Raw genomic sequence first — 15,775 nt, forward strand, 5'->3', positions numbered from 1 at the left:
TACTGTGGCATTCATCACAGGCTATTTTATCTGGGCGAGAGCTGAGCACACACTTGGGTTTGAGTCCACGCAGTGCATCTACAAATAGGCTGCTAGACAGGTCCCTGGCCTCGCTTATCAGAGTGATAAGCTCTCCTTGATAGGCCAAGGTGATCCTGGGGCATCACAGCCAGGCAATAGGGGATGTGTGCCCTCGCTTGTCACAGGGCAGGGACAGGCCCGGCCTGGGATTGTTGGCAGATCTGTGCTGAAAAGCCTTTGTGATAGGAGTGGATTGTCCAGGGGTGGCAGGAAGGGTCCTTGTGATAACATTTGGACATGGCAGCTGCGTGGCACAGCACAACAGTGATGCTGAGGAAAAGCCTCTCACGTTCTCAGCTCCTGTGCTGAGTGTGAGGGGAACATCAGAGAGAAGGGTGATCCTCACTGCGCCTGCCAAGGCCAATACTTGTCACTGCCCCTCTTCTCATCATCCACCACAAATGAAAGCCAGTGACAAGGTTGCAGTTCTGTCTTTTTGAGGTGTCTATTTTGGCCTTGTTCAGCAGCAAAGTGCACCCTCTACCCATAAATTTACAGAAATTTTAGAGAGGCAGAAAGTAATTATGGAGGATCAAAAGGAAGCTGGTGAGAAAGCACGGGAAATGGTGTCTGCTGCTGGTTTCCAGTTTGCTCAGGGAAGTGGAATGGATAGCACAGTCCAAGAAATTGCCATGGTTCTATTAAGTAACAGACATGATTTACTGTATTTTCCCTCCTATCCAAAATCATTCACAAGAATTGGCCTTTGCAGGAGCAGGAGTATTGTCATAAGTACCATGGGGTTCACTGAAAGTAAAAATAATTCTAGAATTAAGTAACTGTGAATAAGATCCTTTGAGCAACCAGGATTTCATGAACATAGCCGAAGGAGGCCTGAAATGCATTGGAAAGTTACTGTGTTCAACTGCAATTTTCACATTTTCCTATTACACAAAATAAAAAATACTTTGCCCACCAGAAAAGGCCCTGAGCTTTGCTGTAATAGAAGCTGAGAAGTGACTCTGCTGAAGTCATTGGTGTGAGCTAGTGAGCTGTGAATATACTTTAATATGTGAAGCAATACCTGGCCAAGGTTTCCTGTTGATTTCAGAGGGACTATTTGTACAGCCAGTTACTGCTCTGTACAAGCCTATGAGCATGTGGGTTTCTGCTAAAATAAGATTACATGTCTATTAGACTATCCAGAAGCTACAACACTGCAATATATAGTATTAGCATGCACTGAAGATAGGTCCTCGGGAAATTATTCAATAGAAATATGTAGGAGACCAATTTCCTCAGTAACAGCAAATCTTTCAAGCACTGCAGTTTAGGTGACGATTCAGCTCTTGGAGTAGAATCCATTTAACTCTGGATGTGGAAAGGACAGTGCTGGAAGTTAGGGAGCATCAGATTTATGTGTCACTGGATTACAGTGGTGAGGCTATTTTGCAAACAACCTGCCCTCTGAAACTGCTGACTGTAAGATGCTTTTGGAATATTGACATTTTGACACAAGTAGAGAAAGCTCACACTCAACTCATATCATCACACAACTTAACAACACATTTCCCTTGCATAAACGAAACAATCCCTGTGTCCTTATAACAATTATAAAACCATCTTTCAGTTATTATGCTGCCCTGCAGCAAGGAGGGGGTATTGATCCAAGCCTATGCTTCATCTACAAAAATGGGGAGAAAACAGAGGATATGAAATTGCTCTAAAACAAAGCAAATGGCTTCATCTCAAAGAAGAAACATCCTTTGAACAAAAGTAAAATGCTCAAAGTATCTTAAGAACAAAGAAACACAAGCACCCAGGTCTATGAACTGCTCTGGAGTAAACTATTTCTTACCGCAGCCATAACAGGGGCTCAAGCACGGGGAAATCTTCCTTAACAAAACAAACCAAAATCGTGGGAGGTCACTGCAGAGAGTTTTATGTGGTTTATGCATGGCGAACTGAATAGAGACAGGCTGCATTTTTTTCCCTGTGAATCACAGGGCCCTTGCTGGCGTTGAGAACTGACTCAAGAATTCCACAGTCTCTATCCAGTCCTGCCATCCCTGCTTCAAAACCTGGGCCTGACAGGGGGTCTGTGATGACAACACAGTTTCCACAGATGTGCTTTGGTAACTTTTCCAGTGCTCTACAGCATTCACTCCTGACTTTGCCTTGTTGAAGGCAGGAGGACAGCAAACAGGCAGTGCATGTGCCCTGAGACACTGTCCTCTCGATTCTCTTTTCAGCCTCACTCCTTCTTGTAGCCAATTCTTTTGGTATTGGATAAGAAAAACTGGCCATAAGCAGGGACAATGCTGCTGCAGGTGCATTTAAAGCAGGAAAAAATTGAGTTTCACAGCTGACAGCGCTGCTGAGAAACCTGAGATCTGTCACTACTCACGCAGAAGACCTGACACCAATGTGCTTTTGAAATACTGCAAATTGTGCCCTGCCTGCAGCACCAGTTCCATCCACAGCACGTGGGCAGCCGTGAGAGCACAAGGAAGTGCTGCCTGCCTCTTCTCAAGGGGTGATTTGCTTCCCCTAATCCAGAATGTTTCAGTATTTTTATACTTGCTTTCTGTGCTGTCTTTTGAGGTGTGCAGCTCTTGAGGAGCAATCTGGACTCCTCAGAGATGTGTCAGTGTCATTCTCCTTATCACTGAATTCTAAAAATCACAGTTTCAGTTGCTACAGCTTTTATTGCATCCATCTTTCCTCTTTTTCTGAGGCTGAGTTGTTTAATTTCCTGAAACTCACTAACAAAATCAACACAGAAGGCCAGAGCTTTTCCTTGTGTTCTAAATACATATGCAAAAACTCTCAGCTAATTAGTGCTAAATTAAAATTCAAGAGGAATATCCTTTATTTTTAGGTTATATGGATAAATCACGTACTTCCTTTACTGTTTCTGAAGAAAGATCAGCCACTGCATGCTGTTAGTGCCACTGAGAATAATAAAAACTCATCACAAAATGATATCTTGATAAAACACAACGACCTTTAAAGCCGAAGCTGTGGGAGCAAACCAGATAAAAAATGTTTTCAGAACACATACAAAAAGGTCTGCAATGAAAGGAAAACTGATTATTCTCACATTCTTAATTATTTTAAAAGATTGATGCAATTAAATTAGGTATTATTTTAAAACAGTGGGATTTCATACCATGCTGGCTACATTATTCATTTTTGAATGAACTTTCCTATTTTCTATTTACGAAGCAAGGCTGATTTTTATACGCACGCTTTTCATTTCTCCACACATGCTGTAAAACAAGGACAAAAATTTTCACAGCAGGAATTGATTCCTAACTGGTCACTTTAAGCCATGTGGTCTTCCTCCCTTGTAATTACTGACTATGTCCTTATCCATTCAAAAGGTTTCTAGCAGCATACAGCAGCTGGAGTCATTCTTACTGCTCCTGAGTAATCTCGTTTGGTACAAATACCTGAATTCACAAAGGAGCCAGCCACTGTCTCAAGGTTTCTGTGTGCAGAATCTCTCATGCAGGGGGGGGAAAAAAAAAAATTAAACCTCAAAGATCTTTGCTAGCATTATTTCATTTTCTTCTCTTGAGATTCTTGTCCTGATTTTTAAATTACACACAAGTGGTCTCAGAGTGCTTGAGCCAAGGTCAAATTTTTTCTATGTTTTTGCATAATGCCTTAAAAAATGAATTTCTAATCTCTTATTCTGACTGGGTAGTTCATCTGCCCTAAATATAACAAATAATATTAAAATTCAGGCTTTAGTGATGTTGAAATTAAATGAGAGACTGTGAGGATGAGCAGGGCTGAGGGGGTGCATGGGTGACCTTTTTCAGTAATCCCAGTTTGAATCTATAGATTAAATCTATTCTCTTTGAAGAAATACATTACCAGAAAACCCCCAAATCGGCCAGGAAATACACAGCACCAGCACCACAGGGTTAAAACTTGAATTAGGTTGTGGAACCAAGTCAGTGGGAGGGGGTCTATTCTTAATTGAAGTGAAATCCTGCTCACAGCGAGGAGGAAGCGTGTGAAACACCCAGCTAGGTTTTAAATGTTAGTCACATTCCACAAGGCTTTGCTGACTCTTGTGGATTGAGAAGGCAGGGGAAGGGTAATGAAGGACTGAAATGTGAAGTTAAGACCCACATGTGTTGAAAACTGCAGAATTCCTGTGGCCAAGGAGCTGAAGGACAAAAAGCTGTCATGGCAAGAAACAAGTACGGTTTCATGTGCACTCCACATTAATTACTTTTGAAAGAGTCTGGAATTGAGTCACAAGTAAATAAATAGCCAGTCAAATATATTGGTGCATCCTACCTTGAAGTTCCATGCTGCTGGCATGAAGACTTTCCTGGAAAAAATTTCATTTTTGTGTCCTTCAGATGAGCTGCTACAGAACTCAATCACCATCTGTTTTCTGGATTCAGGGAGCCCTTGGATGAAATCCTGTTGCTTGCTTTCTATTTCCTGGAAGGATTTCTTGCACTTTTCCTCCCTCTGAGCCCCATGGTACACCTTGAACTCCTTGTTTGGCCAAATGAAGCTCACCAATGGGATTGCAGGAAGGAGAAAGATGGGTTGTTTATCTATTAAAAAATACCTGTGAAAAGAGTAGGAAATTCTCCATTCCAGGGCAATAAGGAGAGAAAATCAGATTTTTTTTTTTCCCCATAAAACTGAAGTTTTCTTCTTGCCTGGATGGGAGCAGAATCTTGGTCTTTGTAGTCTCTGTTCCTGCTGGGCTTTCTCAGGGCCACATGCAAAATTCTTTCCTTGCCTGTCCCAGGAAAATGAAGGCTGAAACAAACTTCTCATGCAAGGGATCTGCATATGATGCCATCTCTTTTCCTGGTAAAGGGAATTTGAGCTTTCTAGCCCCAAAGTCTCAGTGATTCCCACAGACCTTTGAATGTGGAACAGTTGGCAGGCTTGCAGCTAAACAAAATTTAATCTTCCTTGAAAGGCCAAACCTTCCAACTTGGATTGCTTTCTTTGCCCCTACTCTACTTCTGTCTGTGTTTAATAGCAAAGTGAAAACAAAGAGAGGGAGTTATCTGAAGAATTTGAAATTGGGGCATTTTTACTGTCTTCAGCTTATTCCAGATAAAGATGCCAATGTTAAAACAGGGGAAAATCTTTGATGAGGGATTTCCAAAGCAAATGTCTGAAGTGCAATTGCAGATTTGTACTCAGGGTCAGATTTTGAGCGGTATGGCAAGTGCCCCATATCCCTTTCCAATTCCAGTTTAAAGTGAAGGAGTCTAATGAACAACACTGAGGTAAATTAACTTATTGATGTTAAAACCCTGATTAGCTCTTCTTGTCCACAGAAGTGGAAGCTGAGAGCAGCTGAAAGGGAAAACGGAGAGATCAAGATTTGCATTAATTTTGGAGGAACTCCCTTGGGATTTGGTTGGATGGAACCAGTTTAAAGGGTCCCGGTTTGCTTCCCTCTCTTTCTTATCCCTTTGTACAATTTCCTAAGGAAGGGACCAGTCTCAGCTGATCCTGCTGGTTTGTGCAGCAGGACCTCAAATCCCAGAGCAGTTTGTCACAAAGTGCAAGGCACTCACAGACACCTGCAGAAAAGACACTTGTTACATCGAGCCAAAGGCAGATTCTGTAGATAATCTCGCCAGAAGCAAAACTCTCGTTAATTCTCCTATTTCACTCCACATGTTATTAAACACAAAATATCAGTGCAGTACAAAGCTCACAAGAGAACAACACAGAGACATTTCTAAGATGCTGGGAAAAACAGACTTTAGGTTCACTTAAGTAATTACTGAATCCCTGAAGGAGAGGCAGCATATTTTCTACATATTTATTATTTCTTTCTCCTCTGCTCTTGTTGAGCTATTCAAGCAAGGTAGGAAAAGGTTCGTCTGAAAAGACAGAAGTTTTTTATCCAAATTTTTCTTCAATATAAATTTGTGAGAAAGTGTCTTTGAACACACCCAGTTGCTTGGGTTTATTTTTTTTTTTTTTAAGAAAACATTGATGCTGTCCTTTCTTCATCTTCTCTGCAACAGCTGGCAGTACTACTGCCAGATGCCACCAAAGTCTACTGAGTATTAAAAGCAAGCCAGCCCTAACCCTGGGCTTGAAAGAGTGATGATGTCTCAGCAGCCAGAGGACACAGAGGAGATGAGTGAGACAGAAGGAGCTTGTCAGAGAGCTACAACGTCAAACTAACAAAATAACAGACCCGAAATTCAAAATGCAGCTTGGTAGCTCCAACAACAGGCAGATGTACTCACACATTTACTATTTTTTTTGTCCTTTGGTGGAAATTAGTTTTCTTAAGCAATTGTTGGACTTCACATGTGACTTCAGAATACATCTGAATTTTACAGGTAAGAAAAAAATTGGATCTGGAGTCGCTGTGAACAGAAAAATCCAAGCACAGCCTTCTTCCTTGCTGATGGCCAAGGCAAAGGTATGATATGTAGATGAGGAATGCAGTCTGGCAGATGGCCATTCCCACTCTGGACAACTCTCACCTGTCTGGTGAGGTTAAACCATCCTGGTGCTGCAGTCAATGACATCCAACGTGACACAAACCCACGGGTTTGTCCTCTCTTTGTGGAATCAATGGAAAGACAGCCTTCAGCATGAGTTCAGAGTGCTAAACCCCCTCCACATCTGTGCATCCTGATGTCTGTTCTGCTCCATCAGGACCTGCTGTGCTTACACCTATCAGTGGCAGCCATATGATAGGGCAATGTGATTTTCCAGCAGCTGATTTGCATTGAAGATTCATTTTCACTTCCAGAGGTTTCTGGAAGCTTCCAAAGGGGCAGAGTTGCCCCTTTTAATCCTCTGTCTCTGAGTTGTATCTTGTGGTGCACTGTTGAAGCCAAGTAGCCTGAAATATAGCAGGGGATGATTTCCAGGGTGTTGGCCATTCCCTGAGAGTTAGAGCTGAGGCAGTGGCTACTGAGGAGCCAACTGGAATTACCGATGGTAAGGAGCTGAAGCCAAAGCAACCCAAGCCAACAGAATCATTGGAAGCCAGCGAGACCTGTCTCTGGGGCCTGTCCTACTGAACATATGTTTGGAACTTGAGAAAGGAAAGGAGCATCTCAAGGGACGTGAATCAGACCAGTTGAGCAACACTGGAAACTTGAACATTACTACAAAGCCAAAATGTCTTTGTTCTAGCATATCCAAAATTTATTAAAGCAAAATACTGCAAAATAGCAGAGAAACAAAATCTGATCCAAATCAATATTTGCAAGAAAACGTTGACAAAGAGCATAATCTATATGCCAAGTGTTCCCTCAGGAGCAGGCTAATTTTGCACAGACATTCCTGAGTGGGAGATGCATTCATAAAAACATCTTGGCACTGGGTTTCAGTGCAGCATGGGAACTCCTCACTGAATTAGTTTCCAGCCATGACTCCATCCCCTGCTTTCTCTCCTTCTCCTGCTATGACCAGCCACTCCCTCTTGGTCTCTCCACAGGGGTTAATTAATTCTTCTGTGTTATGCAGCCACTGGGACTGCCCTGAGAGTTTCCAAGGTAGAAAGAGAAAGTAGAAGTACAATACAGCTCCCTGCATGATTTGTGAAACATGCAAAATACAATAGTAGTAAAAATAGTAATGAGCTCATTATAATAGAAATGGTCTCATTAGCAGTGCAAATGCCAATCATATACGTGGCCAGGTTCCTGATGGTGCAGGGAGTCCTTTAAACACTGTCCTTTTCTGCTCCAGAAGCATAAATCCTATTTAAAAACATCCAATTTGCCTGATTCTTGGGCTGCTGTCTCTCGCTTTGCTCCCCAAGAGGTCACTGCAGTGTGTAATGCCTGGACATGTGGGATGGGGGGGTGAGATGCCCATCCCTGTGCCCTGCCAGTGCCTGCCCTTCCCCTCCAGGCTGCTACTGCCACAAGAGCAGGGAGAAGATAACTCCATTTGATGGCAAGAAATGTCTTGAGCATACAGTGGGAAAACATATTCAGCAATATTTTGATTAGAAGGAAAACACTTTTCCATCAACATGCTGGTAATGAATTTAGGGCATTTGCAGACGCGCAGTAAGAAGGGGGATAATAACATGGCTTCAGGTATTTTGGGCCAGTTGGAGTGCAGTACTCACAGTTGTGCATGTCCTGCTGCTCCAGACATTCCTCCCAGGAAGCTGCAGGGCAGGATGACGGCATCTGCCTGTGGCTGGAGCATGGTTCATCCCTCCCCTCCACTCCAGACAGGTGGTGTGGCTTCTTCCCTTCCAAAGTTTCAGGCAGAAATATCACCTTGGCTGACAACATGTTGGCCATTGGTCATTCTGGGGGAAGAAACTGCCAACCAGCACACCCTGTAGACAAAAATCTTGTTTTCATTTGTAAGCTAGGCTACCAGAAATGTAGAACTTCATCATGATCTGCCAGGTAATAATGAGTCACGCTCTTCAAAAGTGTACTTAAAATTGAAAGTGATTAAAGATGCTCCAGCCTGCAATTGCCTATTACTCACTTGTGCTCTAAACGGTTCGTTTTTCACATCATTCCAGGAAGCTGTAACTTCTTAAAGCACTGCTCCTGGTAATTAGGGGAGAGCATTCTCTGTGCTGCAGCAGTGTCAGGAGTGCTGCCTTCTGCAGCCGACAGAACAAGTGTGGCAATGTGGCAGAGAGGCAGCACCTGGTCCCACTGCTCAGCATCTCATTGCCCAGGAAGTGGCCACTCACCGGGACTTCAGCTTCATCAGAGAAATGCTGGACTTGGGGAGGCTTAACCTGGCCTGGTCTGAGCTTCTGAGATCAGTTTTGGACTCAGAACAAGGGAGCTCCTGGTACAGATCAGCAACATAGCACCTACCTGTAGTCTGAGCAAAATTCCTGCCTCTCTGAAGGTGGCCTAGGGATAAGAAAAGGCTTTTAGTAATTTATTTTTAGGCTCTCTACTTTTTAATTTTGAAGCATAGTTAAAGTAGCTTCAACAGACAGACACATCCTGCCACTAAACCTCAACACTCTGCCTTTGCCTTCACGGCCTTTATTCTGTACACTTTTTTGATTTACCCATTTTACTTTTCAGACAAAGTTAAATGAGACCTGGGGGTTTTTCTGTTGCAAAAGTAATGCCACTTTGGTCGATAGAGGTATCAGAGAGATACCACAATGCTTAAATAGAGTAGAAATATAAATAAATAAATAAATTTTAAAATCCCAGGCACTCGAGACAAGCACTCCGTACCAGACACAGTAACTGCAGGACCAAGTGCTGTGGTTATCCTGGCTGCCTCCATGCACAACCCAGGGCACTGAATGAACCCTAATAATGGCTCAAATAGTTTGTGACAGTGAAGAACATAAGTGTTATATGTATGGGCTCCTCTGGTTGGAAGCTGCCTCCCTGCAGAGATGCATCTACAATACACAAAGAGCATTGTTTTATGTGTGCTGCAGGCTGTTCTTACCTCTGTTTCCCATTTTGCTGCTCAGGTTGCCACCAGGGCATCCTCACCCCACCTCTCCTCAGGTTGCTGTCAACTATGGCATTTCTGGATGGTGCCAAACCTCCTGAAAAGAGGTGTGAATTTTACTGTAATAAAATAAGAGCAATAATTTTTACCTGTTTGGAAAGAACTGTGCACACACAACAGTGTATAAACAGCAAGTGGCAATATTACCAATAATTACCTGTGTTATTAATGACAGGGACTTATCTCAATACTAATAAGAATAAGATCGTTCAAAATGACTTAATCTCATTTAATCTCAAGGATTTATCCCAATAATAAGGACAAATAGAAGTATAAAGAGGAAGATGTACGTAAAGACTACAGAGAAACCGTGTCATAACTGTGGTGGACAAAATAAACGCGCCTTCTTACCCTGGGATGTGTGATTAAAAACACCCCAAACCTAAAGTTATACAGGATGTATTTATGCAAGGAAAAAAGTGAGGAAGGTGAGCATATTCCTGGGCTTTACAGGAACACTGAGCTCCCCAGCTGGAGGCTGCAACATGGCACAGCAGCAAAGGGGACACGGCTGTGAGCTTGGGCAAGGCACAACTTTTCAGTTCTGAAATGCCATCCAACAGCAGGAGCTGATTTCCTGGTGAGGAGTTTGTGGTGGCTGGAGCTGCCCCACATCCCAGGCACAGCTAAACCTCCCCAGGACCAGCAGGTCTCCCTTCCCACACAGAGCCTGGAGCTGCCTGTCGCTGCTGCCCATGCAGGTCAGGCAGAGAGATGTGTGCCTCAGAGCAGAGGAGGACAGCTGAGAACACGAGCTAGCAGAAGGAAATGAAAGAACAGCAACTACCAGATGATTAATAGCACTGATATGAACCCTGCTGACAGCACAGAGCCTGGGCACCTCTGTGGAGACAGATTAACTTTGTCTCTTGGAACATGGGAACTAAAGGAAGAGAAGCTACCCACTGGGAAACGTCTGAATCCATAGAAGAGTAATGAGAATGTTTGGGCTGAAAGAATTGGCTGGAGAAAATTTTTGGCAACGTCTGCCCCTCTTTATCTGAGTGCTTAACATCCACTCAGCTCAGCATGCAGATTTTGGGTTACCAGTACCACGTCTCCTGGCTGCAAAGTCAAAAGGCAGTAGCTCAGGAATTGATCTTCATTTTTTCTGAAGTAGTTTGAAAACCTTCCTGAGTTGTGTTTTTCCACCCTGACCTATATTTCTGTGATGATTCATTTTTCTGGGTTTTTTTTCCAAAGGATGGCAGAGAGCACAAGCTTAGCTGGGCTTTCCCACCCTCTATGCCCATCTCTGCATGGTAAAACCATGGCCACACTTGGGGGCAAATCCCTCCTGGACCACCAGCCTCCCATCTCCCTTGCAGGATCAGAGGATGCTCTGGAAACTTCAAAGGCAGAAAGAAAAGTCAAATACACATTGAAATACTTGGTGCCTGAGCACATCTCTGTGTGAGACATGACGAGTTTTCCATCAGGGATTTATGGAGTATTTATTCATGTCACAAAAAAAGCTGCTCAGTGGCAAGCAGAAGTCACTTGTGGGTTAGTCCTGGCATGAAATTTCCACAAAGAGTAAATAAGAGCTTTTCCCAGGCCTTGGGGTTATGACAGGGATCTGCCTCCTCCTCTTCCTGAGAGTGCTGGAGTTGCATTTTCAAGGGATGTGAAATACAGGTCTGCACTCTGGAGGACATGGAATTACCTGTCTGGGCCATAGCACAACGTGCACTTTCTAAACAGGGGCCTGGTTTTGCTTTATGTGGCCGGGGCACTTGCACCCAAGCAAAGCAACAGAATATAAATGTTATTACTTACCACATTTCCTTCCCTCGTTACCCTCCGGCTTCACTCTGCTGAAGAAGTTACAAAACTTTAGTATTGTGTCAAAACACAGGAGACCAGCAGGATTTTAAGGCCTGATTCATAACTCAAAGAACATCAAAGGAAAAGTCCCAGTTTCTTTTTCTCATCTCTGCGTTTGGGGTCTGGCCACAGCTGATTTTTTGATATGCAGAATAAGCACAGCCCAAGCTGTCCGACTTTGGTGGCATCCTATTGGGCTGAGGCAGGAAAAGCCTTGCACAACATCTTCTAATGATTCATATTCTGGGAGGAGGAACATCACCTCTAGGAATTCAGCTTTATTGGGTACTGTAATCCAGAAGAGATAAAAGCACTTACTAATTACTGCTGGGTTTTGTTTCTTTGAAGAATTGGGTTAAATCTCTTTTGAAAGAAGATGTCTGTTTGTGCTCATTAGATGTATAATTTAATTTGTTTAGGATTTTTTCCTTTTCTAGGGTTTTGTCCTAATGATATCTGTGCTTTTCCTTCTCTTCTTTCCCGCTTTTTTCTCCCCAAAGGTATGAACTTTTGATACACTTTAGATTTATTTTCTTAATATAACTATCCTCATCTCCAAGTTGATGCATCTTCTTTGGGGCCTCATTTTTTCCTCTTTTTTCCCTGTTGAAAATTTATTCCCTTAAAAAAAAAAAAAAAAAAAAAAAAGAGTGCTGCTCCTGCTTGCCTGTTCAATAATTCTGAGATTTGTTTATTTTTGGACCTTTCCTGACTGAAACCTGTATTTGTGCTACACTGAAGAGAGAACTTAAAGTATATACTTAAAGTATATACTTTAAAAAAGAAAAAAAATTTGCAATATTATAATTTATCTGTCAACCACTACTATGCAATACTGCAGAAGCAGAGAAAATTGGGCTGAAAGGGAACTTGGGGCTTCGTTTAATTCATAATTCTTCCCCAAGCCAAGACCAACTCTGCCTACATCATTCTTGACAGATGTTTTTCTAACCTGTTCTTAACAGCCTCCAGTGGCACTGGGTACACAACCTCCCACAGCAATTTCTATTAATATGCAACGGCCCTCACTGTTAGAAAGTTTTTCCTAATGTTTAGCCTGAATTTCCTGAGCAGCAGTTGAAACCTGTGAGTCCTCATCCTGTTCACATGTATTTGATCTTGTTAAGTCAATCCAGATGAGGGAAGTGGTTTAGCACAGCTCCCAGGAGCTTTCTGCACTTGTGTTCCTTTGCAATTTTAGACACATTTTGAAAAACCCACCCACGGAGAGCTACACCCAAAGTGCAAATAGAGATCAGCTGTTTGCCCTGCCCATGTCTGACATCTCTTGAGATTTTGTTGTGTCCTGGGGGGGAAGAAGAAAAAAGAAAAACCCTGCACTGGGTTACACACTTGGGTTACAACCTTTGAGTGCTCACCAGGTTTGAGGTTCTGCGCTGACCACATTAGGATTTGCATGACTTATTATAAATTAACTCTTTCCCCTTCCCCCCCACCCTGAAAACAACACCCCAAAATAAGTAACACTCAAAAATAGGTAACACTTCTAGCTTGCTGTACAAATAAACACTTTGATGGACTATCCTATTTCTTATCTATAGGACGGGAATATGGACACTGCTATCAACTCCTGGATGCTATCATGGCTCGATAAATGAAGGCTAACGTTGCAGTCAGCTTTGCCTGGTAGAATCATTTGGGTCAGAAAAATAACCCTTCCTTTACCCAGCTTCCTGTGTTAAAGGGAATTACTAAAACCCTCCAATTTATTTGCAAAATGCTCCAAGATGTAAGTCTGAGGCATGCCCTGTTTTGTTGTTCTCAGATTTAGGGATTATCAGGGGAGTTGATAAAACTCCTGGGTGCAAAACACTGCATGAGGGGAAGCAGCTCAAAGGCTTCACACGAGAGTTTCTGACCCCCCTAAGGTGAGAGGACTGGGAGGGATCTGGCAGCCACTGGTGCCCCCCAGCCTTTTCTCTTTCTCTCTGAAGCAGCAGCATGAGCTTTCCAGGGCTTTTCCACAGGCAAAGGAGACATCTGCTAGCCAGGGCACAGAACAGCTGGGTCACAGCTCTTTTGCTGCTCCTGGCAGTGATTTTTGCCTGCCCCTGGCACTGGCCCTGTCTGGCTATTAGTATTTGTTTTCATCATTATTATTTTTACTACTCCAATTCTGAATAACAATGGAATAAATTCCTTCTCAGAAGTGATTTTTTTTTTTTTTTAATTACTGCAGCCTGAAGCAATGGAAAGTTAAATATTCTTATTGTATTTGGGTGTGATTCCTTCATGCTGCATGGGGGGAAGGGGAACTATGGTTAGAACAAAGTGGGTGTTGGGATCAGACAGGACAGGAAGGGGTGCCTCAGGCTTCTCCAGTTCTAGAGCCTCGGAGGCACAAACCCTGAAAATGTGGAGGTCCCACAGTGTGACAGACCAAACTGGTAGGAAAGCAGGGAGGATCTATCAGACCACAAATGAGCAAAGAATTGAAAGCATTTTTTTCTTGATTGATGCCAAATGATTGTGTTGCTGGCCTCAGGAAAATGAAATACTGAACAACAAAACACCATCATTTGGGGCTAATCAAAGATTTCTTGCTTAGCCTCAAGCTGAAACACTGTTGGTTTGTTTGATCCAGGAAAAAAAAATGATAAAAATATCATGGACACATTTAAAAATCAGATATTTTGGACTGGAGAAAAAAAAAAAAAAGGACTAAATTACTTTGTTTTCTTTTCCAAGTTTTGACCAGCTTTCCTGTGTGAAACTATTTCACAAATTTGCCTCAAATAGTTTTTGTCCAAGAAAAAAAAAAATACAATCACAACGTCTCATGTTTCAACTTTTTTCCCTTTGGCAGGGCACCTTAAATACATCCCAAGGACTGCATTTCCACTGCCCTGAGGTATCCCAAGGTGATGTGTCAGGTCCTCCTGTGCAGATCGAGGTCCTGCCATGCCCAGAGTCACGGACAAGTAACAAATCCCAAACCTACGGAGCTCACATTTTGTTTTTACTGCCTGCTGAAAAGAGCTATGAGATTTGGCCTGCAAACCCTGAGACTCTTCAGAAAGACGTTTGACTTTCACCTCTCTGCAGAAAATGGGACTGCAGCAGATGCCGTGCTGAGGCTACAGACACAGAGACCTCGGCCAGCCAGAAGGATGGCTTATCACTGCCCTCCTCAGTGACAAATCAATAAAGCCTCTTCAAAGCCAAGCCCCATAGGTCACACTGCAGCAACAAGTCTGCAAGCACAGTCATGGCTCAGTCTCACAGGTGGGAGCAGGGGCCCAGTGCTGCAACATAAAAGCCACAGAAGCACGGGGTTGTGAGAAAGCAGCATAAAACCAAGAGATGCACACTAATTTCCACAGAAACTGCCCTGGCTGCAGCACACCCCTGAAGCATGAAGGTGCCAGGTGGAAAACGATTTCTAGAAGGTACCAGGTGCTGGCCTGGACTGCCCAGCTGCCCACAGCATGGGCAGGACACAGTGACTGGCTAAAGGACATGTTCAGAAACAAGATGCTTTTGCAAATGGAGGACCTTAGGCTGGGCCTGAACTTTGAGCAGTCAGAACAACATTTAAGAAGCTGATTTACTACCCTCAAGCAGACTGAGAAAGTCCCAGGTACAGCCCTGAGCCAGGCTCTTCACTCCCACCCACAGGGCAACACCCCACTTGTGGCATCACCCCAAGTGAGGTGGCTCTCCTGGCTTTCTTGAAATTATAGTGTTTAGCAGTCTCTTGTAAATACTGAAATAGATCTAATTATTCATTTAATCAGGGGAAAGGAATCTCCTGCTGTTTTCCAAAACCAGGCAAAATGGCCAATTGCAGCGATGCAGGCAAGAAAGGCATGTGGCAGCCCAATCCCATCTGGAGCATGTGCAGAAAGGCTCTCCCTCACTCTGCAGGCATCTGCCAGCCCTGCACCTCTCATCAGAAATGTTTGTGCAGCACAGCAGAAAAATCAAGGATTTTTTTTTTTTGCTACTCAATAAAACACACGAGCCCCAAACAGTGAATTCTCCAAATCCAAATGGTACCGACGCAGAGCAACTCAGCCATAACCTCTTCCATCAGCTGCCTTAGAGGAGGGTAAATCTCAGCTGTCACGAGGTGCCCAGACAGCCTGGTTGCTGTGTCCTCCTCGTGCATTGCTTTGCTCCCCTGTGGCTCATGGAGCAGAAAATAGGAGCGACAGCAGCATGAGTGGCATTGCTTTGTGCTCCGTGGCTTCCCGGCAGCTCACCGAGGCAGTAATGAATGGGAAGTGAAAGCTCCTTGGGCTGGCAGCCCCAAACAGCAGCTGAGGAGTTGCAGGTTTCTCATACACCTGTTAGAGGACACAGGACAGAGTGCAAAGACAATGCTTTTAATCACCTTGTGTGTTATCAGATCCCCTCGTCTCGCACGGATAAGACAGATGTCTTTGGGTCGCTGGCTCCTGACAGC

General features: G+C 43.5%; 1 long non-coding RNA gene across 1 annotated transcript in view; it reads right to left on the bottom strand.

Annotated features, from left to right (window-relative positions):
* LOC121668980 overlaps nt 1–15,775 on the bottom strand; it is a 150,472-nt gene that overhangs the window by 25,616 nt on the left and 109,081 nt on the right. Inside the window, exons 4-7 of the long non-coding RNA XR_006017583.1 lie at nt 11,299–11,336; nt 9,454–9,578; nt 8,853–8,891; nt 8,132–8,350 (exon numbers count right to left, since the gene is read on the bottom strand). This is a non-coding gene — a long non-coding RNA (uncharacterized LOC121668980). The remainder of the gene's footprint in view (nt 1–8,131; nt 8,351–8,852; nt 8,892–9,453; nt 9,579–11,298; nt 11,337–15,775) is intronic.

The sequence above is a fragment of the Corvus kubaryi genome, unplaced genomic scaffold, assembly GCF_017639235.1.
Source record: "Corvus kubaryi isolate FWS band 111438036 unplaced genomic scaffold, C.kubaryi_AGA036_p1.0 37387, whole genome shotgun sequence".
Taxonomy (NCBI): Eukaryota; Metazoa; Chordata; class Aves; order Passeriformes; family Corvidae; genus Corvus; species Corvus kubaryi.